A 24,964-nucleotide genomic window follows, 5' to 3' on the forward strand; every position below is an offset into this window, starting at 1 on the left:
GACACTGAGAAGAAGCCCCAATGTTCCCTCCAGGCACTTTCAGTGTGGGTGCCTTCTCCACGTGGTTCCTGGTTTCACTGCAGCTCTGAAGAGAACGTTAGCCAAGAGGTAACCGGGACAGTGAAAACAGTACTCAAAGACAGGGAGAGCAAGCTCTCTCTTGGCACTTTGGATGTGGGACATACAGCGAGATGTTTGCTGCTTTTGCGTTTGGCTGTTGGGAGATTTACAGCACAAAGAGATCTAGTTGATTTGAAGCAGTTCCGAGAAAGTCTAAACATAATCCCCACTTCTCCCTCCTGGCACTTTCCATGTGGGAGATATAGCAGGATGTATATTGGTTTTGAGGACAACTCAATGGAGAGTGTAGGGAGAAAAGGTCCTGGCTCCTTGAATGCCGTTTCTGGAGACACTGCGATCAATGTGGGAGATATGTCAAGATGTGTGTTGGTTTTGAGGACGGCTCTCTGGAGAGTCTTAGCAAAGAGGTCACACGGATAATCAGAGCAATTCTCAGAGACACTGAGAACAAGCTCGACAGTTCCCTCCTGGCACTTTCCCTGTAGGAGATACCGCAAGACGTTTCTGTATATTGGGCACAGCGCTCTGCACGGTGTTAGCAGAGACTTTCCCGGGACAGTGAAACCCTATGTCAGAGACACTGAGAAGAAGCCCCAGTGTTCCCTCCAGGCACTTTCAGTGTGGGTGCCTTCTCCACGTGGTTCCTGGTTTCACTGCAGCTCTGAAGAGAACGTTAGCAAAGAGGTAACCGGGACAGTGAAAACAGTACTCAAAGACAGGGAGAGCAAGCTCTCTCTTGGCACTTTGGATGTGGGCCATACAGCGAGATGTTTGCTGCTTTTGCGTTTGGCTGTTGGGAGATTTACAGCACAAAGAGATCTAGTTGATTTGAAGCAGTTCCGAGAAAGTCTAAACATAATCCCCACTTCTCCCTCCTGGCACTTTCCATGTGGGAGATATAGCAGGATGTATATTGGTTTTGAGGACAACTCAATGGAGAGTGTAGGGAGAAAAGGTCCTGGCTCCTTGAATGCCGTTCCTGGAGACACTGCGATCAATGTGGGAGATATGTCAAGATGTGTGTTGGTTTTGAGGACGGCTCTCTGGAGAGTCTTAGCAAAGAGGTCACACGGATAATCAGAGCAATTCTCAGAGACACTGAGAACAAGGTCGACAGTTCCCTCCTGGCACTTTCCCTGTAGGAGATACCGCAAGACGTTTCTGTATATTGGGCACAGCGCTCTGCACGGTGTTAGCAGAGACTTTCCCGGGACAGTGAAACCCAATGTCAGAGACACTGAGAAGAAGCCCCAATGTTCCCTCCAGGCACTTTCAGTGTGGGTGCCTTCTCCACGTGGTTCCTGGTTTCACTGCAGCTCTGAAGAGAACGTTAGCCAAGAGGTAACCGGGACAGTGAAAACAGTACTCAAAGACAGGGAGAGCAAGCTCTCTCTTGGCACTTTGGATGTGGGACATACAGCGAGATGTTTGCTGCTTTTGCGTTTGGCTGTTGGGAGATTTACAGCACAAAGAGATCTAGTTGATTTGAAGCAGTTCCGAGAAAGTCTAAACATAATCCCCACTTCTCCCTCCTGGCACTTTCCATGTGGGAGATATAGCAGGATGTATATTGGTTTTGAGGACAACTCAATGGAGAGTGTAGGGAGAAAAGGTCCTGGCTCCTTGAATGCCGTTTCTGGAGACACTGCGATCAATGTGGGAGATATGTCAAGATGTGTGTTGGTTTTGAGGACGGCTCTCTGGAGAGTCTTAGCAAAGAGGTCACACGGATAATCAGAGCAATTCTCAGAGACACTGAGAACAAGCTCGACAGTTCCCTCCTGGCACTTTCCCTGTAGGAGATACCGCAAGACGTTTCTGTATATTGGGCACAGCGCTCTGCACGGTGTTAGCAGAGACTTTCCCGGGACAGTGAAACCCTATGTCAGAGACACTGAGAAGAAGCCCCAGTGTTCCCTCCAGGCACTTTCAGTGTGGGTGCCTTCTCCACGTGGTTCCTGGTTTCACTGCAGCTCTGAAGAGAACGTTAGCAAAGAGGTAACCGGGACAGTGAAAACAGTACTCAAAGACAGGGAGAGCAAGCTCTCTCTTGGCACTTTGGATGTGGGACATACAGCGAGATGTTTGCTGCTTTTGCGTTTGGCTGTTGGGAGATTTACAGCACAAAGAGATCTAGTTGATTTGAAGCAGTTCCGAGAAAGTCTAAACATAATCCCCACTTCTCCCTCCTGGCACTTTCCATGTGGGAGATATAGCAGGATGTATATTGGTTTTGAGGACAACTCAATGGAGAGTGTAGGGAGAAAAGGTCCTGGCTCCTTGAATGCCGTTTCTGGAGACACTGCGATCAATGTGGGAGATATGTCAAGATGTGTGTTGGTTTTGAGGACGGCTCTCTGGAGAGTCTTAGCAAAGAGGTCACACGGATAATCAGAGCAATTCTCAGAGACACTGAGAACAAGCTCGACAGTTCCCTCCTGGCACTTTCCCTGTAGGAGATACCGCAAGACGTTTCTGTATATTGGGCACAGCGCTCTGCACGGTGTTAGCAGAGACTTTCCCGGGACAGTGAAAGCCTATGTCAGAGACACTGAGAAGAAGCCCCAATGTTCCCTCCAGGCACTTTCAGTGTGGGTGCCTTCTCCACGTGGTTCCTGGTTTCACTGCAGCTCTGAAGAGAACGTTAGCAAAGAGGTAACCGGGACAGTGAAAACAGTACTCAAAGACAGGGAGAGCAAGCTCTCTCTTGGCACTTTGGATGTGGGCCATACAGCGAGATGTTTGCTGCTTTTGCGTTTGGCTGTTGGGAGATTTACAGCACAAAGAGATCTAGTTGATTTGAAGCAGTTCCGAGAAAGTCTAAACATAATCCCCACTTCTCCCTCCTGGCACTTTCCATGTGGGAGATATAGCAGGATGTATATTGGTTTTGAGGACAACTCAATGGAGAGTGTAGGGAGAAAAGGTCCTGGCTCCTTGAATGCCGTTCCTGGAGACACTGCGATCAATGTGGGAGATATGTCAAGATGTGTGTTGGTTTTGAGGACGGCTCTCTGGAGAGTCTTAGCAAAGAGGTCACACGGATAATCAGAGCAATTCTCAGAGACACTGAGAACAAGCTCGACAGTTCCCTCCTGGCACTTTCCCTGTAGGAGATACCGCAAGACGTTTCTGTATATTGGGCACAGCGCTCTGCACGGTGTTAGCAGAGACTTTCCCGGGACAGTGAAAGCCTATGTCAGAGACACTGAGAAGAAGCCCCAATGTTCCCTCCAGGCACTTTCAGTGTGGGTGCCTTCTCCACGTGGTTCCTGGTTTCACTGGAGCTCTGAAGAGAATGTTAGCAAAGAGGTAACCGGGACAGTGAAAACAGTACTCAAAGACAGGGAGAGCAAGCTCTCTCTTGGCACTTTGGATGTGGGCCATACAGCGAGATGTTTGCTGCTTTTGCGTTTGGCTGTTGGGAGATTTACAGCACAAAGAGATCTAGTTGATTTGAAGCAGTTCCGAGAAAGTCTAAACATAATCCCCACTTCTCCCTCCTGGCACTTTCCATGTGGGAGATATAGCAGGATGTATATTGGTTTTGAGGACAACTCAATGGAGAGTGTAGGGAGAAAAGTTCCTGGCTCCTTGAATGCCGTTCCTGGAGACACTGCGATCAATGTGGGAGATATGTCAAGATGTGTGTTGGTTTTGAGGACGGCTCTCTGGAGAGTCTTAGCAAAGAGGTCACACGGATAATCAGAGCAATTCTCAGAGACACTGAGAACAAGCTCGACAATTCCCTCCTGGCACTTTCCCTGTAGGAGATACCGCAAGACGTTTCTGTATATTGGGCACAGCGCTCTGCACGGTGTTAGCAGAGACTTTCCCGGGACAGTGAAACCCTATGTCAGAGACACTGAGAAGAAGCCCCAATGTTCCCTCCAGGCACTTTCAGTGTGGGTGCCTTCTCCACGTGGTTCCTGGTTTCACTGCAGCTCTGAAGAGAACGTTAGCAAAGAGGTAACCGGGACAGTGAAAACAGTACTCAAAGACAGGGAGAGCAAGCTCTCTCTTGGCACTTTGGATGTGGGCCATACAGCGAGATGTTTGCTGCTTTTGCGTTTGGCTGTTGGGAGATTTACAGCACAAAGAGATCTAGTTGATTTCAAGCAGTTCCGAGAAAGTCTAAACATAATCCCCACTTCTCCCTCCTGGCACTTTCCATGTGGGAGATATAGCAGGATGTATATTGGTTTTGAGGACAACTCAATGGAGAGTGTAGGGAGAAAAGTTCCTGGCTCCTTGAATGCCGTTCCTGGAGACACTGCGATCAATGTGGGAGATATGTCAAGATGTGTGTTGGTTTTGAGGACGGCTCTCTGGAGAGTCTTAGCAAAGAGGTCACACGGATAATCAGAGCAATTCTCAGAGACACTCAGAACAAGCTCGACAATTCCCTCCTGGCACTTTCCCTGTAGGAGATACCGCAAGACGTTTCTGTATATTGGGCACAGCGCTCTGCACGGTGTTAGCAGAGACTTTCCCGGGACAGTGAAACCCTATGTCAGAGACACTGAGAAGAAGCCCCAATGTTCCCTCCAGGCACTTTCAGTGTGGGTGCCTTCTCCACGTGGTTCCTGGTTTCACTGCAGCTCTGAAGAGAACGTTAGCAAAGAGGTAACCGGGACAGTGAAAACAGTACTCAAAGACAGGGAGAGCAAGCTCTCTCTTGGCACTTTGGATGTGGGCCATACAGCGAGATGTTTGCTGCTTTTGCGTTTGGCTGTTGGGAGATTTACAGCACAAAGAGATCTAGTTGATTTGAAGCAGTTCCGAGAAAGTCTAAACATAATCCCCACTTCTCCCTCCTGGCACTTTCCATGTGGGAGATATAGCAGGATGTATATTGGTTTTGAGGACAACTCAATGGAGAGTGTAGGGAGAAAAGGTCCTGGCTCCTTGAATGCCGTTTCTGGAGACACTGCGATCAATGTGGGAGATATGTCAAGATGTGTGTTGGTTTTGAGGACGGCTCTCTGGAGAGTCTTAGCAAAGAGGTCACACAGATAATCAGAGCAATTCTCAGAGACACTCAGAACAAGCTCGACAATTCCCTCCTGGCACTTTCCCTGTAGGAGATACCGCAAGACGTTTCTGTATATTGGGCACAGCGCTCTGCACGGTGTTAGCAGAGACTTTCCCGGGACAGTGAAACCCTATGTCAGAGACACTGAGAAGAAGCCCCAATGTTCCCTCCAGGCACTTTCAGTGTGGGTGCCTTCTCCACGTGGTTCCTGGTTTCACTGCAGCTCTGAAGAGAACGTTAGCAAAGAGGTCACCGGGACAGTGAAAACAGTACTCAAAGACAGGGAGAGCAAGCTCTCTCTTGGCACTTTGGATGTGGGACATACAGCGAGATGTTTGCTGCTTTTGCGTTTGGCTGTTGGGAGATTTACAGCACAAAGAGATCTAGTTGATTTGAAGCAGTTCCGAGAAAGTCTAAACATAATCCCCACTTCTCCCTCCTGGCACTTTCCATGTGGGAGATATAGCAGGATGTATATTGGTTTTGAGGACAACTCAATGGAGAGTGTAGGGAGAAAAGGTCCTGGCTCCTTGAATGCCGTTCCTGGAGACACTGCGATCAATGTGGGAGATATGTCAAGATGTGTGTTGGTTTTGAGGACGGCTCTCTGGAGAGTCTTAGCAAAGAGGTCACACGGATAATCAGAGCAATTCTCAGAGACACTCAGAACAAGCTCGACAGTTCCCTCCTGGCACTTTCCCTGTAGGAGATACCGCAAGACGTTTCTGTATATTGGGCACAGCGCTCTGCACGGTGTTAGCAGAGACTTTCCCGGGACAGTGAAACCCTATGTCAGAGACACTGAGAAGAAGCCCCAATGTTCCCTCCAGGCACTTTCAGTGTGGGTGCCTTCTCCACGTGGTTCCTGGTTTCACTGCAGCTCTGAAGAGAACGTTAGCAAAGAGGTAACCGGGACAGTGAAAACAGTACTCAAAGACAGGGAGAGCAAGCTCTCTCTTGGCACTTTGGATGTGGGCCATACAGCGAGATGTTTGCTGCTTTTGCGTTTGGCTGTTGGGAGATTTACAGCACAAAGAGATCTAGTTGATTTGAAGCAGTTCCGAGAAAGTCTAAACATAATCCCCACTTCTCCCTCCTGGCACTTTCCATGTGGGAGATATAGCAGGATGTATATTGGTTTTGAGGACAACTCAATGGAGAGTGTAGGGAGAAAAGGTCCTGGCTCCTTGAATGCCGTTCCTGGAGACACTGCGATCAATGTGGGAGATATGTCAAGATGTGTGTTGGTTTTGAGGACGGCTCTCTGGAGAGTCTTAGCAAAGAGGTCACACGGATAATCAGAGCAATTCTCAGAGACACTCAGAACAAGCTCGACAATTCCCTCCTGGCACTTTCCCTGTAGGAGATACCGCAAGACGTTTCTGTAGATTGGGCACAGCGCTCTGCACGGTGTTAGCAGAGACTTTCCCGGGACAGTGAAACCCTATGTCAGAGACACTGAGAAGAAGCCCCAATGTTCCCTCCAGGCACTTTCAGTGTGGGTGCCTTCTCCACGTGGTTCCTGGTTTCACTGCAGCTCTGAAGAGAACGTTAGCCAAGAGGTAACCGGGACAGTGAAAACAGTACTCAAAGACAGGGAGAGCAAGCTCTCTCTTGGCACTTTGGATGTGGGACATACAGCGAGATGTTTGCTGCTTTTGCGTTTGGCTGTTGGGAGATTTACAGCACAAAGAGATCTAGTTGATTTGAAGCAGTTCCGAGAAAGTCTAAACATAATCCCCACTTCTCCCTCCTGGCACTTTCCATGTGGGAGATATAGCAGGATGTATATTGGTTTTGAGGACAACTCAATGGAGAGTGTAGGGAGAAAAGGTCCTGGCTCCTTGAATGCCGTTCCTGGAGACACTGCGATCAATGTGGGAGATATGTCAAGATGTGTGTTGGTTTTGAGGACGGCTCTCTGGAGAGTCTTAGCAAAGAGGTCACAGGGATAATCAGAGCAATTCTCAGAGACACTCAGAACAAGCTCGACAATTCCCTCCTGGCACTTTCCCTGTAGGAGATACCGCAAGACGTTTCTGTATATTGGGCACAGCGCTCTGCACGGTGTTAGCAGAGACTTTCCCGGGACAGTGAAACCCTATGTCAGAGACACTGAGAAGAAGCCCCAATGTTCCCTCCAGGCACTTTCAGTGTGGGTGCCTTCTCCACGTGGTTCCTGGTTTCACTGCAGCTCTGAAGAGAACGTTAGCCAAGAGGTAACCGGGACAGTGAAAACAGTACTCAAAGACAGGGAGAGCAAGCTCTCTCTTGGCACTTTGGATGTGGGACATACAGCGAGATGTTTGCTGCTTTTGCGTTTGGCTGTTGGGAGATTTACAGCACAAAGAGATCTAGTTGATTTGAAGCAGTTCCGAGAAAGTCTAAACATAATCCCCACTTCTCCCTCCTGGCACTTTCCATGTGGGAGATATAGCAGGATGTATATTGGTTTTGAGGACAACTCAATGGAGAGTGTAGGGAGAAAAGGTCCTGGCTCCTTGAATGCCGTTCCTGGAGACACTGCGATCAATGTGGGAGATATGTCAAGATGTGTGTTGGTTTTGAGGACGTCTCTCTGGAGAGTCTTAGCAAAGAGGTCACACGGATAATCAGAGCAATTCTCAGAGACACTCAGAACAAGCTCGACAATTCCCTCCTGGCACTTTCCCTGTAGGAGATACCGCAAGACGTTTCTGTATATTGGGCACAGCGCTCTGCACGGTGTTAGCAGAGACTTTCCCGGGACAGTGAAACCCTATGTCAGAGACACTGAGAAGAAGCCCCAATGTTCCCTCCAGGCACTTTCAGTGTGGGTGCCTTCTCCACGTGGTTCCTGGTTTCACTGCAGCTCTGAAGAGAACGTTAGCAAAGAGGTAACCGGGACAGTGAAAACAGTACTCAAAGACAGGGAGAGCAAGCTCTCTCTTGGCACTTTGGATGTGGGCCATACAGCGAGATGTTTGCTGCTTTTGCGTTTGGCTGTTGGGAGATTTACAGCACAAAGAGATCTAGTTGATTTGAAGCAGTTCCGAGAAAGTCTAAACATAATCCCCACTTCTCCCTCCTGGCACTTTCCATGTGGGAGATATAGCAGGATGTATATTGGTTTTGAGGACAACTCAATGGAGAGTGTAGGGAGAAAAGGTCCTGGCTCCTTGAATGCCGTTCCTGGAGACACTGCGATCAATGTGGGAGATATGTCAAGATGTGTGTTGGTTTTGAGGACGGCTCTCTGGAGAGTCTTAGCAAAGAGGTCAGACGGATAATCAGAGCAATTCTCAGAGACACTGAGAACAAGCTCGACAATTCCCTCCTGGCACTTTCCCTGTAGGAGATACCGCAAGACGTTTCTGTATATTGGGCACAGCGCTCTGCACGGTGTTAGCAGAGACTTTCCCGGGACAGTGAAACCCTATGTCAGAGACACTGAGAAGAAGCCCCAATGTTCCCTCCAGGCACTTTCAGTGTGGGTGCCTTCTCCACGTGGTTCCTGGTTTCACTGCAGCTCTGAAGAGAACGTTAGCAAAGAGGTCACCGGGACAGTGAAAACAGTACTCAAAGACAGGGAGAGCAAGCTCTCTCTTGGCACTTTGGATGTGGGACATACAGCGAGATGTTTGCTGCTTTTGCGTTTGGCTGTTGGGAGATTTACAGCACAAAGAGATCTAGTTGATTTGAAGCAGTTCCGAGAAAGTCTAAACATAATCCCCACTTCTCCCTCCTGGCACTTTCCATGTGGGAGATATAGCAGGATGTATATTGGTTTTGAGGACAACTCAATGGAGAGTGTAGGGAGAAAAGGTCCTGGCTCCTTGAATGCCGTTCCTGGAGACACTGCGATCAATGTGGGAGATATGTCAAGATGTGTGTTGGTTTTGAGGACGGCTCTCTGGAGAGTCTTAGCAAAGAGGTCACACGGATAATCAGAGCAATTCTCAGAGACACTGAGAACAAGCTCGACAATTCCCTCCTGGCACTTTCCCTGTAGGAGATACCGCAAGACGTTTCTGTATATTGGGCACAGCGCTCTGCACGGTGTTAGCAGAGACTTTCCCGGGACAGTGAAACCCTATGTCAGAGACACTGAGAAGAAGCCCCAATGTTCCCTCCAGGCACTTTCAGTGTGGGTGCCTTCTCCACGTGGTTCCTGCTTTCACTGCAGCTCTGAAGAGAACGTTAGCAAAGAGGTAACCGGGACAGTGAAAACAGTACTCAAAGACAGGGAGAGCAAGCTCTCTCTTGGCACTTTGGATGTGGGCCATACAGCGAGATGTTTGCTGCTTTTGCGTTTGGCTGTTGGGAGATTTACAGCACAAAGAGATCTAGTTGATTTGAAGCAGTTCCGAGAAAGTCTAAACATAATCCCCACTTCTCCCTCCTGGCACTTTCCATGTGGGAGATATAGCAGGATGTATATTGGTTTTGAGGACAACTCAATGGAGAGTGTAGGGAGAAAAGGTCCTGGCTCCTTGAATGCCGTTCCTGGAGACACTGCGATCAATGTGGGAGATATGTCAAGATGTGTGTTGGTTTTCAGGACGGCTCTCTGGAGAGTCTTAGCAAAGAGGTCACACGGATAATCAGAGCAATTCTCAGAGACACTGAGATCAAGCTCGACAATTCCCTCCTGGCACTTTCCCTGTAGGAGATACCGCAAGACGTTTCTGTATATTGGGCACAGCGCTCTGCACGGTGTTAGCAGAGACTTTCCCGGGACAGTGAAACCCTATGTCAGAGACACTGAGAAGAAGCCCCAATGTTCCCTCCAGGCACTTTCAGTGTGGGTGCCTTCTCCACGTGGTTCCTGGTTTCACTGCAGCTCTGAAGAGAACGTTAGCAAAGAGGTAACCGGGACAGTGAAAACAGTACTCAAAGACAGGGAGAGCAAGCTCTCTCTTGGCACTTTGGATGTGGGCCATACAGCGAGATGTTTGCTGCTTTTGCGTTTGGCTGTTGGGAGATTTACAGCACAAAGAGATCTAGTTGATTTGAAGCAGTTCCGAGAAAGTCTAAACATAATCCCCACTTCTCCCTCCTGGCACTTTCCATGTGGGAGATATAGCAGGATGTATATTGGTTTTGAGGACAACTCAATGGAGAGTGTAGGGAGAAAAGGTCCTGGCTCCTTGAATGCCGTTCCTGGAGACACTGCGATCAATGTGGGAGATATGTCAAGATGTGTGTTGGTTTTGAGGACGGCTCTCTGGAGAGTCTTAGCAAAGAGGTCACACGGATAATCAGAGCAATTCTCAGAGACACTCAGAACAAGCTCGACAATTCCCTCCTGGCACTTTCCCTGTAGGAGATACCGCAAGACGTTTCTGTATATTGGGCACAGCGCTCTGCACGGTGTTAGCAGAGACTTTCCCGGGACAGTGAAAGCCTATGTCAGAGACACTGAGAAGAAGCCCCAATGTTCCCTCCAGGCACTTTCAGTGTGGGTGCCTTCTCCACGTGGTTCCTGGTTTCACTGCAGCTCTGAAGAGAACGTTAGCAAAGAGGTAACCGGGACAGTGAAAACAGTACTCAAAGACAGGGAGAGCAAGCTCTCTCTTGGCACTTTGGATGTGGGACATACAGCGAGATGTTTGCTGCTTTTGCGTTTGGCTGTTGGGAGATTTACAGCACAAAGAGATCTAGTTGATTTGAAGCAGTTCCGAGAAAGTCTAAACATAATCCCCACTTCTCCCTCCTGGCACTTTCCATGTGGGAGATATAGCAGGATGTATATTGGTTTTGAGGACAACTCAATGGAGAGTGTAGGGAGAAAAGGTCCTGGCTCCTTGAATGCCGTTCCTGGAGACACTGCGATCAATGTGGGAGATATGTCAAGATGTGTGTTTGTTTTGAGGACGGCTCTCTGGAGAGTCTTAGCAAAGAGGTCACACGGATAATCAGAGCAATTCTCAGAGACACTGATAACAAGCTCGACAGTTCCCTCCTGGCACTTTCCCTGTAGGAGATACCGCAAGACGTTTCTGTATATTGGGCACAGCGCTCTGCACGGTGTTAGCAGAGACTTTCCCGGGACAGTGAAACCCTATGTCAGAGACACTGAGAAGAAGCCCCAATGTTCCCTCCAGGCACTTTCAGTGTGGGTGCCTTCTCCACGTGGTTCCTGGTTTCACTGCAGCTCTGAAGAGAACGTTAGCAAAGAGGTAACCGGGACAGTGAAAACAGTACTCAACGACAGGGAGAGCAAGCTCTCTCTTGGCACTTTGGATGTGGGACATACAGCGAGATGTTTGCTGCTTTTGCGTTTGGCTGTTGGGAGATTTACAGCACAAAGAGATCTAGTTGATTTGAAGCAGTTCCGAGAAAGTCTAAACATAATCCCCACTTCTCCCTCCTGGCACTTTCCATGTGGGAGATATAGCAGGATGTATATTGGTTTTGAGGACAACTCAATGGAGAGTGTAGGGAGAAAAGGTCCTGGCTCCTTGAATGCCGTTCCTGGAGACACTGCGATCAATGTGGGAGATATGTCAAGATGTGTGTTGGTTTTGAGGACGGCTCTCTGGAGAGTCTTAGCAAAGAGGTCACACGGATAATCAGAGCAATTCTCAGAGACACTGAGAACAAGCTCGACAATTCCCTCCTGGCACTTTCCCTGTAGGAGATACCGCAAGACGTTTCTGTATATTGGGCACAGCGCTCTGCACGGTGTTAGCAGAGACTTTCCCGGGACAGTGAAACCCTATGTCAGAGACACTGAGAAGAAGCCCCAATGTTCCCTCCAGGCACTTTCAGTGTGGGTGCCTTCTCCACGTGGTTCCTGGTTTCACTGCAGCTCTGAAGAGAACGTTAGCAAAGAGGTAACCGGGACAGTGAAAACAGTACTCAAAGACAGGGAGAGCAAGCTCTCTCTTGGCACTTTGGATGTGGGCCATACAGCGAGATGTTTGCTGCTTTTGCGTTTGGCTGTTGGGAGATTTACAGCACAAAGAGATCTAGTTGATTTGAAGCAGTTCCGAGAAAGTCTAAACATAATCCCCACTTCTCCCTCCTGGCACTTTCCATGTGGGAGATATAGCAGGATGTATATTGGTTTTGAGGACAACTCAATGGAGAGTGTAGGGAGAAAAGGTCCTGGCTCCTTGAATGCCGTTCCTGGAGACACTGCGATCAATGTGGGAGATATGTCAAGATGTGTGTTGGTTTTGAGGACGGCTCTCTGGAGAGTCTTAGCAAAGAGGTCACACGGATAATCAGAGCAATTCTCAGAGACACTCAGAACAAGCTCGACAATTCCCTCCTGGCACTTTCCCTGTAGGAGATACCGCAAGACGTTTCTGTATATTGGGCACAGCGCTCTGCACGGTGTTAGCAGAGACTTTCCCGGGACAGTGAAACCCTATGTCAGAGACACTGAGAAGAAGCCCCAATGTTCCCTCCAGGCACTTTCAGTGTGGGTGCCTTCTCCACGTGGTTCCTGGTTTCACTGCAGCTCTGAAGAGAACGTTAGCAAAGAGGTCACCGGGACAGTGAAAACAGTACTCAAAGACAGGGAGAGCAAGCTCTCTCTTGGCACTTTGGATGTGGGACATACAGCGAGATGTTTGCTGCTTTTGCGTTTGGCTGTTGGGAGATTTACAGCACAAAGAGATCTAGTTGATTTGAAGCAGTTCCGAGAAAGTCTAAACATAATCCCCACTTCTCCCTCCTGGCACTTTCCATGTGGGAGATATAGCAGGATGTATATTGGTTTTGAGGACAACTCAATGGAGAGTGTAGGGAGAAAAGGTCCTGGCTCCTTGAATGCCGTTCCTGGAGACACTGCGATCAATGTGGGAGATATGTCAAGATGTGTGTTGGTTTTGAGGACGGCTCTCTGGAGAGTCTTAGCAAAGAGGTCACACGGATAATCAGAGCAATTCTCAGAGACACTCAGAACAAGCTCGACAATTCCCTCCTGGCACTTTCCCTGTAGGAGATACCGCAAGACGTTTCTGTATATTGGGCACAGCGCTCTGCACGGTGTTAGCAGAGACTTTCCCGGGACAGTGAAACCCTATGTCAGAGACACTGAGAAGAAGCCCCAATGTTCCCTCCAGGCACTTTCAGTGTGGGTGCCTTCTCCACGTGGTTCCTGGTTTCACTGCAGCTCTGAAGAGAACGTTAGCAAAGAGGTAACCGGGACAGTGAAAACAGTACTCAAAGACAGGGAGAGCAAGCTCTCTCTTGGCACTTTGGATGTGGGCCATACAGCGAGATGTTTGCTGCTTTTGCGTTTGGCTGTTGGGAGATTTACAGCACAAAGAGATCTAGTTGATTTGAAGCAGTTCCGAGAAAGTCTAAACATAATCCCCACTTCTCCCTCCTGGCACTTTCCATGTGGGAGATATAGCAGGATGTATATTGGTTTTGAGGACAACTCAATGGAGAGTGTAGGGAGAAAAGGTCCTGGCTCCTTGAATGCCGTTCCTGGAGACACTGCGATCAATGTGGGAGATATGTCAAGATGTGTGTTTGTTTTGAGGACGGCTCTCTGGAGAGTCTTAGCAAAGAGGTCACACGGATAATCAGAGCAATTCTCAGAGACACTGATAACAAGCTCGACAGTTCCCTCCTGGCACTTTCCCTGTAGGAGATACCGCAAGACGTTTCTGTATATTGGGCACAGCGCTCTGCACGGTGTTAGCAGAGACTTTCCCGGGACAGTGAAACCCTATGTCAGAGACACTGAGAAGAAGCCCCAATGTTCCCTCCAGGCACTTTCAGTGTGGGTGCCTTCTCCACGTGGTTCCTGGTTTCACTGCAGCTCTGAAGAGAACGTTAGCAAAGAGGTAACCGGGACAGTGAAAACAGTACTCAACGACAGGGAGAGCAAGCTCTCTCTTGGCACTTTGGATGTGGGACATACAGCGAGATGTTTGCTGCTTTTGCGTTTGGCTGTTGGGAGATTTACAGCACAAAGAGATCTAGTTGATTTGAAGCAGTTCCGAGAAAGTCTAAACATAATCCCCACTTCTCCCTCCTGGCACTTTCCATGTGGGAGATATAGCAGGATGTATATTGGTTTTGAGGACAACTCAATGGAGAGTGTAGGGAGAAAAGGTCCTGGCTCCTTGAATGCCGTTCCTGGAGACACTGCGATCAATGTGGGAGATATGTCAAGATGTGTGTTGGTTTTGAGGACGGCTCTCTGGAGAGTCTTAGCAAAGAGGTCACACGGATAATCAGAGCAATTCTCAGAGACACTCAGAACAAGCTCGACAATTCCCTCCTGGCACTTTCCCTGTAGGAGATACCGCAAGACGTTTCTGTATATTGGGCACAGCGCTCTGCACGGTGTTAGCAGAGACTTTCCCGGGACAGTGAAACCCTATGTCAGAGACACTAAGAAGAAGCCCCAATGTTCCCTCCAGGCACTTTCAGTGTGGGTGCCTTCTCCACGTGGTTCCTGGTTTCACTGCAGCTCTGAAGAGAACGTTAGCAAAGAGGTCACCGGGACAGTGAAAACAGTACTCAAAGACAGGGAGAGCAAGCTCTCTCTTGGCACTTTGGATGTGGGCCATACAGCGAGATGTTTGCTGCTTTTGCGTTTGGCTGTTGGGAGATTTACAGCACAAAGAGATCTAGTTGATTTGAAGCAGTTCCGAGAAAGTCTAAACATAATCCCCACTTCTCCCTCCTGGCACTTTCCATGTGGGAGATATAGCAGGATGTATATTGGTTTTGAGGACAACTCAATGGAGAGTGTAGGGAGAAAAGGTCCTGGCTCCTTGAATGCCGTTCCTGGAGACACTGCGATCAATGTGGGAGATATGTCAAGATGTGTGTTGGTTTTGAGGACGGCTCTCTGGAGAGTCTTAGCAAAGAGGTCACACGGATAATCAGAGCAATTCTCAGAGACACTCAGAACAAGCTCGACAATTCCCTCCTGGCACTTTCCCTGTAGGAGATACCGCAAGACGTTTCTGTATATTGGGCACAGCGCTCTGCACGGTGTTAGCAGAGACTTTCCCGGGACAGTGAAACCCTATGTCAGAGACACTGAGAAGAAGCCCCAATGTTCCCTCCAGGCACTTTCAGTGTGGGTGCCTTCTCCACGTGGTTCCTGGTTTCACTGCAGCTCTGAAGAGAACGTTAGCAAAGAGGTAACCGGGACAGTGAAAACAGTACTCAAAGACAGGGAGAGCAAGCTCTCTCTTGGCACTTTGGATGTGGGCCATACAGCGAGATGTTTGCTGCTTTTGCGTTTGGCTGTTGGGAGATTTACAGCACAAAGAGATCTAGTTGATTTGAAGCAGTTCCGAGAAAGTCTAAACATAATCCCCACTTCTCCCTCCTGGCACTTTCCATGTGGGAGATATAGCAGGATGTATATTGGTTTTGAGGACAACTCAATGGAGAGTGTAGGGAGAAAAGGTCCTGGCTCCTTGAATGCCGTTCCTGGAGACACTGCGATCAATGTGGGAGATATGTCAAGATGTGTGTTGGTTTTGAGGACGGCTCTCTGGAGAGTCTTAGCAAAGAGGTCACACGGATAATCAGAGCAATTCTCAGAGACACTCAGAACAAGCTCGACAGTTCCCTCCTGGCACTTTCCCTGTAGGAGATACCGCAAGACGTTTCTGTATATTGGGCACAGCGCTCTGCACGGTGTTAGCAGAGACTTTCCCGGGACAGTGAAACCCTATGTCAGAGACACTGAGAAGAAGCCCCAATGTTCCCTCCAGGCACTTTCAGTGTGGGTGCCTTCTCCACGTGGTTCCTGGTTTCACTGCAGCTCTGAAGAGAACGTTAGCAAAGAGGTAACCGGGACAGTGAAAACAGTACTCAAAGACAGGGAGAGCAAGCTCTCTCTTGGCACTTTGGATGTGGGACATACAGCGAGATGTTTGCTGCTTTTGCGTTTGGCTGTTGGGAGATTTACAGCACAAAGAGATCTAGTTGATTTGAAGCAGTTCCGAGAAAGTCTAAACATAATCCCCACTTCTCCCTCCTGGCACTTTCCATGTGGGAGATATAGCAGGATGTATATTGGTTTTGAGGACAACTCAATGGAGAGTGTAGGGAGAAAAGGTCCTGGCTCCTTGAATGCCGTTCCTGGAGACACTGCGATCAATGTGGGAGATATGTCAAGATGTGTGTTGGTTTTGAGGACGGCTCTCTGGAGAGTCTTAGCAAAGAGGTCACACGGATAATCAGAGCAATTCTCAGAGACACTCAGAACAAGCTCGACAATTCCCTCCTGGCACTTTCCCTGTAGGAGATACCGCAAGACGTTTCTGTATATTGGGCACAGCGCTCTGCACGGTGTTAGCAGAGACTTTCCCGGGACAGTGAAACCCTATGTCAGAGACACTGAGAAGAAGCCCCAATGTTCCCTCCAGGCACTTTCAGTGTGGGTGCCTTCTCCACGTGGTTCCTGGTTTCACTGCAGCTCTGAAGAGAACGTTAGCAAAGAGGTAACCGGGACAGTGAAAACAGTACTCAAAGACAGGGAGAGCAAGCTCTCTCTTGGCACTTTGGATGTGGGACATACAGCGAGATGTTTGCTGCTTTTGCGTTTGGCTGTTGGGAGATTTACAGCACAAAGAGATCTAGTTGATTTGAAGCAGTTCCGAGAAAGTCTAAACATAATCCCCACTTCTCCCTCCTGGCACTTTCCATGTGGGAGATATAGCAGGATGTATATTGGTTTTGAGGACAACTCAATGGAGAGTGTAGGGAGAAAAGGTCCTGGCTCCTTGAATGCCGTTCCTGGAGACACTGCGATCAATGTGGGAGATATGTCAAGATGTGTGTTGGTTTTGAGGACGGCTCTCTGGAGAGTCTTAGCAAAGAGGTCACACGGATAATCAGAGCAATTCTCAGAGACACTCAGAACAAGCTCGACAGTTCCCTCCTGGCACTTTCCCTGTAGGAGATACCGCAAGACGTTTCTGTATATTGGGCACAGCGCTCTGCACGGTGTTAGCAGAGACTTTCCTGGGACAGTGAAACCCTATGTCAGAGACACTGAGAAGAAGCCCCAATGTTCCCTCCAGGCACTTTCAGTGTGGGTGCCTTCTCCACGTGGTTCCTGGTTTCACTGCAGCTCTGAAGAGAACGTTAGCAAAGAGGTAACCGGGACAGTGAAAACAGTACTCAAAGACAGGGAGAGCAAGCTCTCTCTTGGCACTTTGGATGTGGGACATACAGCGAGATGTTTGCTGCTTTTGCGTTTGGCTGTTGGGAGATTTACAGCACAAAGAGATCTAGTTGATTTGAAGCAGTTCCGAGAAAGTCTAAACATAATCCCCACTTCTCCCTCCTGGCACTTTCCATGTGGGAGATATAGCAGGATGTATATTGGTTTTGAGGACAACTCAATGGAGAGTGTAGGGAGAAAAGGTCCTGGCTCCTTGAATGCCGTTCCTGGAGACACTGCGATCAATGTGGGAGATATGTCAAGATGTGTGTTGGTTTTGAGGACGTCTCTCTGGAGAGTCTTAGCAAAGAGGTCACACGGATAATCAGAGCAATTCTCAGAGACACTGATAACAAGCTCGACAGTTCCCTCCTGGCACTTTCCCTGTAGGAGATACCGCAAGACGTTTCTGTATATTGGGCACAGCGCTCTGCACGGTGTTAGCAGAGACTTTCCCGGGACAGTGAAACCCTATGTCAGAGACACTGAGAAGAAGCCCCAATGTTCCCTCCAGGCACTTTCAGTGTGGGTGCCTTCTCCACGTGGTTCCTGGTTTCACTGCAGCTCTGAAGAGAACGTTAGCCAAGAGGTAACCGGGACAGTGAAAACAGTACTCAACGACAGGGAGAGCAAGCTCTCTCTTGGCACTTTGGATGTGGGCCATACAGCGAGATGTTTGCTGCTTTTGCGTTTGGCTGTTGGGAGATTTACAGCACAAAGAGATCTAGTTGATTTGAAGCAGTTCCGAGAAAGTCTAAACATAATCCCCACTTCTCCCTCCTGGCACTTTCCATGTGGGAGATATAGCAGGATGTATATTGGTTTTGAGGACAACTCAATGGAGAGTGTAGGGAGAAAAGTTCCTGGCTCCTTGAATGCCGTTTCTGGAGACACTGCGATCAATGTGGGAGATATGTCAAGATGTGTGTTGGTTTTGAGGACGGCTCTCTGGAGAGTCTTAGCAAAGAGGTCACACGGATAATCAGAGCAATTCTCAGAGACACTGAGATCAAGCTCGACAATTCCCTCCTGGCACTTTCCCTGTAGGAGATACCGCAAGACGTTTCTGTATATTGGGCACAGCGCTCTGCACGGTGTTAGCAGAGACTTTCCCGGGACAGTGAAACCCTATGTCAGAGACACTGAGAAGAAGCCCCAATGTTCCCTCCAGGCACTTTCAGTGTGGGTGCCTTCTCCACGTGGTTCCTGGTTTCACTGCAGCTCTGAAGAGAACGTTAGCAAAGAGGTAACCGGGACAGTGAAAACAGTACTCAACGACAGGGAGAGCAAGCTCTCTCTTGGCACTTTGGATGTGGGCCATACAGCGAGATGTTTGCTGCTTTTGCGTTTGGCTGTTGGGAGATTTACAGCACAAAGAGATCTAGTTGATTTGAAGCAGTTCCGAGAAAGTCTAAACATAATCCCCACTTCTCCCTCCTGGCACTTTCCATGTGGGAGATATAGCAGGATGTATATTGGTTTTGAGGACAACTCAATGGAGAGTGTAGGGAGAAAAGTTCCTGGCTCCTTGAATGCCGTTCCTGGAGACACTGCGATCAATGTGGGAGATATGTCAAGATGTGTGTTGGTTTTGAGGACGGCTCTCTGGAGAGTCTTAGCAAAGAGGTCACACGGATAATCAGAGCAATTCTCAGAGACACTCAGAACAAGCTCGACAATTCCCTCCTGGCACTTTCCCTGTAGGAGATACCGCAAGACGTTTCTGTATATTGGGCACAGCGCTCTGCACGGTGTTAGCAGAGACTTTCCCGGGACAGTGAAACCCTATGTCAGAGACACTGAGAAGAAGCCCCAATGTTCCCTCCAGGCACTTTCAGTCTGGGTGCCTTCTCCACGTGGTTCCTGGTTTCACTGCAGCTCTGAAGAGAACGTTAGCAAAGAGGTCACCGGGACAGTGAAAACAGTACTCAAAGACAGGGAGAGCAAGCTCTCTCTTGGCACTTTGGATGTGGGCCATACAGCGAGATGTTTGCTGCTTTTGCGTTTGGCTGTTGGGAGATTTACAGCACAAAGAGATCTAGTTGATTTGAAGCAGTTCCGAGAAAGTCTAAACATAATCCCCACTTCTCCCTCCTGGCACTTTCCATGTGGGAGATATAGCAGGATGTATATTGGTTTTGAGGACAACTCAATGGAGAGTGTAGGGAGAAAAGTTCCTGGCTCCTTGAATGCCGTTTCTGGAGACACTGCGATCAGTGTGGGAGATATGTCAAGATGTGTGTTGGTTTTGAGGACGGCTCTCTGGAGAGTCTTAGCAAAGAGGTCACACGGATAATCAGAGCAATTCTCAGAGACACTGAGAACAAGCTCGACAATTCCCTCCTGGCACTTTCCCTGTAGGAGATACCGCAAGACGTTTCTGTATATTGGGCACAGCGCTCTGCACGGTGTTAGCAGAGACTTTCCCGGGACAGTGAAACCCTATGTCAGAGACACTGAGAAGAAGCCCCAATGTTCCCTCCAGGCACTTTCAGTGTGGGTGCCTTCTCCACGTGGTTCCTGGTTTCACTGCAGCTCTGAAGAGAACGTTAGCAAAGAGGTCACCGGGACAGTGAAAACAGTACTCAAAGACAGGGAGAGCAAGCTCTCTCTTGGCACTTTGGATGTGGGCCATACAGCGAGATGTTTGCTGCTTTTGCGTTTGGCTGTTGGGAGATTTACAGCACAAAGAGATCTAGTTGATTTGAAGCAGTTCCGAGAAAGTCTAAACATAATCCCCACTTCTCCCTCCTGGCACTTTCCATGTGGGAGATATAGCAGGATGTATATTGGTTTTGAGGACAACTCAATGGAGAGTGTAGGGAGAAAAGGTCCTGGCTCCTTGAATGCCGTTCCTGGAGACACTGCGATCAATGTGGGAGATATGTCAAGATGTGTGTTGGTTTTGAGGACGGCTCTCTGGAGAGTCTTAGCAAAGAGGTCACACGGATAATCAGAGCAATTCTCAGAGACACTCAGAACAAGCTCGACAATTCCCTCCTGGCACTTTCCCTGTAGGAGATACCGCAAGACGTTTCTGTATATTGGGCACAGCGCTCTGCACGGTGTTAGCAGAGACTTTCCCGGGACAGTGAAACCCTATGTCAGAGACACTGAGAAGAAGCCCCAATGTTCCCTCCAGGCACTTTCAGTGTGGGTGCCTTCTCCACGTGGTTCCTGGTTTCACTGCAGCTCTGAAGAGAACGTTAGCAAAGAGGTAACCGGGACAGTGAAAACAGTACTCAAAGACAGGGAGAGCAAGCTCTCTCTTGGCACTTTGGATGTGGGCCATACAGCGAGATGTTTGCTGCTTTTGCGTTTGGCTGTTGGGAGATTTACAGCACAAAGAGATCTAGTTGATTTGAAGCAGTTCCGAGAAAGTCTAAACATAATCCCCACTTCTCCCTCCTGGCACTTTCCATGTGGGAGATATAGCAGGATGTATATTGGTTTTGAGGACAACTCAATGGAGAGTGTAGGGAGAAAAGGTCCTGGCTCCTTGAATGCCGTTCCTGGAGACACTGCGATCAATGTGGGAGATATGTCAAGATGTGTGTTTGTTTTGAGGACGGCTCTCTGGAGAGTCTTAGCAAAGAGGTCACACGGATAATCAGAGCAATTCTCAGAGACACTGATAACGAGCTCGACAGTTCCCTCCTGGCACATTCCCTGTTGGAGATACCGCAAGACGTTTCTGTATATTGGGCACAGCGCTCTGCACGGTGTTAGCAGAGACTTTCCCGGGACAGTGAAAGCCTATGTCAGAGACACTGAGAAGAAGCCCCAATGTTCCCTCCAGGCACTTTCAGTGTGGGTGCCTTCTCCACGTGGTTCCTGGTTTCACTGCAGCTCTGAAGAGAACGTTAGCAAAGAGGTAACCGGGACAGTGAAAACAGTACTCAACGACAGGGAGAGCAAGCTCTCTCTTGGCACTTTGGATGTGGGCCATACAGCGAGATGTTTGCTGCTTTTGCGTTTGGCTGTTGGGAGATTTACAGCACAAAGAGATCTAGTTGATTTGAAGCAGTTCCGAGAAAGTCTAAACATAATCCCCACTTCTCCCTCCTGGCACTTTCCATGTGGGAGATATAGCAGGATGTATATTGGTTTTGAGGACAACTCAATGGAGAGTGTAGGGAGAAAAGGTCCTGGCTCCTTGAATGCCGTTCCTGGAGACACTGCGATCAATGTGGGAGATATGTCAAGATGTGTGTTGGTTTTGAGGACGGCTCTCTGGAGAGTCTTAGCAAAGAGGTCACACGGATAATCAGAGCAATTCTCAGAGACACTCAGAACAAGCTCGACAATTCCCTCCTGGCACTTTCCCTGTAGGAGATACCGCAAGACGTTTCTGTATATTGGGCACAGCGCTCTGCACGGTGTTAGCAGAGACTTTCCCGGGACAGTGAAACCCTATGTCAGAGACACTGAGAAGAAGCCCCAATGTTCCCTCCAGGCACTTTCAGTGTGGGTGCCTTCTCCACGTGGTTCCTGGTTTCACTGCAGCTCTGAAGAGAACGTTAGCAAAGAGGTAACCGGGACAGTGAAAACAGTACTCAAAGACAGGGAGAGCAAGCTCTCTCTTGGCACTTTGGATGTGGGACATACAGCGAGATGTTTGCTGCTTTTGCGTTTGGCTGTTGGGAGATTTACAGCACAAAGAGATCTAGTTGATTTGAAGCAGTTCCGAGAAAGTCTAAACATAATCCCCACTTCTCCCTCCTGGCACTTTCCATGTGGGAGATATAGCAGGATGTATATTGGTTTTGAGGACAACTCAATGGAGAGTGTAGGGAGAAAAGGTCCTGGCTCCTTGAATGCCGTTCCTGGAGACACTGCGATCAATGTGGGAGATATGTCAAGATGTGTGTTTGTTTTGAGGACGGCTCTCTGGAGAGTCTTAGCAAAGAGGTCACACGGATAATCAGAGCAATTCTCAGAGACACTGATAACGAGCTCGACAGTTCCCTCCTGGCACATTCCCTGTTGGAGATACCGCAAGACGTTTCTGTATATTGGGCACAGCGCTCTGCACGGTGTTAGCAGAGACTTTCCCGGGACAGTGAAAGCCTATGTCAGAGACACTGAGAAGAAGCCCCAATGTTCCCTCCAGGCACTTTCAGTGTGGGTGCCTTCTCCACGTGGTTCCTGGTTTCACTGCAGCTCTGAAGAGAACGTTAGCAAAGAGGTAACCGGGACAGTGAAAACAGTACTCAAAGACAGGGAGAGCAAGCTCTCTCTTGGCACTTTGGATGTGGGCCATACAGCGAGATGTTTGCTGCTTTTGCGTTTGGCTGTTGGGAGATTTACAGCACAAAGAGATCTAGTTGATTTGAAGCAGTTCCGAGAAAGTCTAAACATAATCCCCACTTCTCCCTCCTGGCACTTTCCATGTGGGAGATATAGCAGGATGTATATTGGTTTTGAGGACAACTCAATGGAGAGTGTAGGGAGAAAAGGTCCTGGCTCCTTGAATGCCGTTTCTGGAGACACTGCGATCAATGTGGGAGATATGTCAAGATGTGTGTTGGTTTTGAGGACGGCTCTCTGGAGAGTCTTAGCAAAGAGGTCACACGGATAATCAGAGCAATTCTCAGAGACACTCAGAACAAGCTCGACAATTCCCTCCTGGCACTTTCCCTGTAGGAGATACCGCAAGACGTTTCTGTATATTGGGCACAGCGCTCTGCACGGTGTTAGCAGAGACTTTCCCGGGACAGTGAAACCCTATGTCAGAGACACTGAGAAGAAGCCCCAATGTTCCCTCCAGGCACTTTCAGTGTGGGTGCCTTCTCCACGTGGTTCCTGGTTTCACTGCAGCTCTGAAGAGAACGTTAGCAAAGAGGTAACCGGGACAGTGAAAACAGTACTCAACGACAGGGAGAGCAAGCTCTCTCTTGGCACTTTGGATGTGGGCCATACAGCGAGATGTTTGCTGCTTTTGCGTTTGGCTGTTGGGAGATTTACAGCACAAAGAGATCTAGTTGATTTGAAGCAGTTCCGAGAAAGTCTAAACATAATCCCCACTTCTCCCTCCTGGCACTTTCCATGTGGGAGATATAGCAGGATGTATATTGGTTTTGAGGACAACTCAATGGAGAGTGTAGGGAGAAAAGGTCCTGGCTCCTTGAATGCCGTTCCTGGAGACACTGCGATCAATGTGGGAGATATGTCAAGATGTGTGTTGGTTTTGAGGACGGCTCTCTGGAGAGTCTTAGCAAAGAGGTCACACGGATAATCAGAGCAATTCTCAGAGACACTCAGAACAAGCTCGACAATTCCCTCCTGGCACTTTCCCTGTAGGAGATACCGCAAGACGTTTCTGTATATTGGGCACAGCGCTCTGCACGGTGTTAGCAGAGACTTTCCCGGGACAGTGAAACCCTATGTCAGAGACACTGAGAAGAAGCCCCAATGTTCCCTCCAGGCACTTTCAGTCTGGGTGCCTTCTCCACGTGGTTCCTGGTTTCACTGCAGCTCTGAAGAGAACGTTAGCAAAGAGGTCACCGGGACAGTGAAAACAGTACTCAAAGACAGGGAGAGCAAGCTCTCTCTTGGCACTTTGGATGTGGGACATACAGCGAGATGTTTGCTGCTTTTGCGTTTGGCTGTTGGGAGATTTACAGCACAAAGAGATCTAGTTGATTTGAAGCAGTTCCGAGAAAGTCTAAACATAATCCCCACTTCTCCCTCCTGGCACTTTCCATGTGGGAGATATAGCAGGATGTATATTGGTTTTGAGGACAACTCAATGGAGAGTGTAGGGAGAAAAGTTCCTGGCTCCTTGAATGCCGTTTCTGGAGACACTGCGATCAGTGTGGGAGATATGTCAAGATGTGTGTTGGTTTTGAGGACGGCTCTCTGGAGAGTCTTAGCAAAGAGGTCACACGGATAATCAGAGCAATTCTCAGAGACACTGAGAACAAGCTCGACAATTCCCTCCTGGCACTTTCCCTGTAGGAGATACCGCAAGACGTTTCTGTATATTGGGCACAGCGCTCTGCACGGTGTTAGCAGAGACTTTCCCGGGACAGTGAAACCCTATGTCAGAGACACTGAGAAGAAGCCCCAATGTTCCCTCCAGGCACTTTCAGTGTGGGTGCCTTCTCCACGTGGTTCCTGGTTTCACTGCAGCTCTGAAGAGAACGTTAGCAAAGAGGTCACCGGGACAGTGAAAACAGTACTCAAAGACAGGGAGAGCAAGCTCTCTCTTGGCACTTTGGATGTGGGACATACAGCGAGATGTTTGCTGCTTTTGCGTTTGGCTGTTGGGAGATTTACAGCACAAAGAGATCTAGTTGATTTGAAGCAGTTCCGAGAAAGTCTAAACATAATCCCCACTTCTCCCTCCTGGCACTTTCCATGTGGGAGATATAGCAGGATGTATATTGGTTTTGAGGACAACTCAATGGAGAGTGTAGGGAGAAAAGGTCCTGGCTCCTTGAATGCCGTTCCTGGAGACACTGTGATCAATGTGGGAGATATGTCAAGATGTGTGTTGGTTTTGAGGACGTCTCTCTGGAGAGTCTTAGCAAAGAGGTCACACGGATAATCAGAGCAATTCTCAGAGACACTGATAACAAGCTCGACAGTTCCCTCCTGGCACTTTCCCTGTAGGAGATACCGCAAGACGTTTCTGTATATTGGGCACAGCGCTCTGCACGGTGTTAGCAGAGACTTTCCCGGGACAGTGAAACCCTATGTCA

Source organism: Chroicocephalus ridibundus, chromosome 12 (assembly GCF_963924245.1).
Source record: "Chroicocephalus ridibundus chromosome 12, bChrRid1.1, whole genome shotgun sequence".
NCBI lineage: Eukaryota > Metazoa > Chordata > Aves > Charadriiformes > Laridae > Chroicocephalus > Chroicocephalus ridibundus.